Source organism: Wasmannia auropunctata, unplaced genomic scaffold, assembly GCF_000956235.1.
Source record: "Wasmannia auropunctata unplaced genomic scaffold, wasmannia.A_1.0 LD336074.1, whole genome shotgun sequence".
Taxonomy (NCBI): domain Eukaryota; kingdom Metazoa; phylum Arthropoda; class Insecta; order Hymenoptera; family Formicidae; genus Wasmannia; species Wasmannia auropunctata.
Genome location: NW_012026816.1, coordinates 4,374,458 through 4,377,107, shown reverse-complemented (window position 1 = coordinate 4,377,107; position 2,650 = coordinate 4,374,458).

Genomic DNA, 2,650 nt, shown 5'->3' with positions numbered 1-2,650 from the left:
TAGCTTAATCTTGATACTTTTATAAACAGAATAATTAGAGGAATCATATAACATTAAAATTTTATAATAAGTAGTTTCATTCATTTATTAACATTAGCCTGGTAAAAAAGTTTCTTAGAATTTTTAGACGAATTGGAATACTTTTCAGAAATATTCATATACGCTAAAATATTGCTAAAACGGCAAATAAATAATTTTATTCTCAATCTTGACAAATCAAATTCAAATTATTGTGTTCTTAAGTTAATTATAACAAGAATTTTTTTTTATACAGGTGATTTATGAGTTTAACTTGGACATTGGCCCGTTAAAACGTAAGTAATGTACTACATTATTTATTTATTTATTTTTACAATATGTAACTATAAAAGCAATTGTTTTCTTTACATTTATCTCATTATTCTATGCATAAAAGTATTAAGGTACGATTCCCAAAAACAGAATAGTTAATGATATTTTATATTTGATGTCAATAGGCCAAAATAAAATATGTCAGAAACTATTGATATTATCTTAATACTTTTATATGCAGAATAATTGAAGGAATCATTTAAAATAATAGCGATGACCTGACAATTTCAAAAAATATTATGACCTTGACATTTTGTACTTAGAATTTTGCCTTTTTGAAATGAACTTTTCCCTTTAGTCATTGAAAACAGAAATATTCTAATAAATTCTTACTCGAGTTACTGGAAACACCCTGTATACAGTCTACAAATGATTTTGTGTGAAAATAATGTATAAATAAGTTCAATTTAAATGTGAATTAACAAAAGACACTACCGTGTCTCCTGATTAACAATTCTGTTTATTCTGTTTATGCGACAATAATACATTTATTGTTAACAGTTTCTAAAAAATGTTTATATCAATATATTATATATATACAGGGTGGGCCATTTTAATCGATCCACCTAAATATCTCCTAAAGTAAGCGCTATACAACAAAATTGTTTAAACAAAAGTTTTCGGACTTCGAGGGGGACATAAGATGATAACATTGGTTTGACCGCGAGTGGCGCCGTCAAGGTCAGGACAAGGTCACTTTGAATTTTTTAAATGGAACCCCCAATTTTTCATTACATATTCGTATAGCACGCCTTAAGAACTTTCCAAAACACATAAATAAAATATTTTTCTATGAAATAAATCTTGAGTTATGAAGCTTGAAAGTTGGAGTACTGTCGGCATTAGCATCATCCAAGGTGTCCAAACACTAGCTAAAACCTTTTGAATGTTGTTCAGGATCATGACATTGATAAAGGCCAACGACCTTAGCCATCTTTAGTTAGTGTTTAGACACCTTGGATGATGCTAATGCCGACAGTACTCCAACTTTCAAGCTTCATAACTCAAGATTTATTTCATAAAAAAATATTTTATTTATGTGTTTTGGAAAGTCTCGAGGCGTGCTATAAGAATATGTAATGAAAAATTGGGGGTTTCATTTAAAAAATTCAAAGTGACCTTGTCCTGTATATATACAGGGTGCCCCAGAAAGGTCGTATGTCCTTTCACTGGCAGATTCTAGAGAGCATTCTAAGACGAAAACTCTTATACGAAAATGTCGAGGCTATAATACTTTTTAAATAATAATCGATTAAAGTTATCCTATTACGGTGTCTGAAATTCGCGCGCTCAGCCATGGTACATTGCGCGCGCGATTACGGGGTGCCCTTGTCCATTGACTCACATTTAAATATTGACATAATTGATGCGCTTATCGCAAAAATATCTAATTATCGAAATTGAGTTTCTTATTTGAAAACATTAATGATTTTATAAGTTAATAACGCTTTTAGTTTAAAAATCGAATTTTGACAGTTAGGTTACTTTTGCTGTAGGCATCTCAATTTTTCATACAATGATAAAGAGATCGCTTTTAAGCTTTGTCTCGTTTATTTATGATTACTTTTAATATCAGTATAATATTACAAAATATCAATGAATAAAAGTAAGATAAGAGAAATAGTATTAATTTTAAAAATAATAAAATTTAAGGAAAAGTAAGATAAGACAAATGGTATATACTATATACTGCCTTCGTGTTTAGATTTTCAGACTACATTGATCAACTAAATATATTTTTAGGACCGATCGCAGCGTGGTAAAAATATTCTAATATAAAATGCATGAAAGCAATCTATTAAACATTCAATGCGTAACATATTAAAATATAAAATTGTATATTGAAGATTAAATAAACAATTACGTAATATATTTTAAATCCATTGTTCAGCTATTTCAACTGTGCGCCGAATTAAATGTCCAACTTGAAACGCAGTCATACACTAAAGCAGAAATAGTGAGATCACAACTAAATTAATTTCCAATTTTTTAAGTACGATGCAAATAAGCATCTTAAAAACACTATGAAGAATTTATTACGAAAAATAGCCTGGCTGAGAAAATATTTTTCACAATAAGTATTTTCTTTATAGTGTTTTAACGATACTTTTATTCGTATCATACTTAAATTCGTATCATACTTAAAATTGAAGATTTAGTTCTCAATATTTTATTTATTTTTATTTTATCATTTGCAATTTTTCTTTTACTAATCCATTTTCAGCGACAAAAAATCTAAAAATTACTTTGTCCCGTTCGTGATTTAGAGAAAAAGTTTTGTTGATGGGTGATTAAAAAA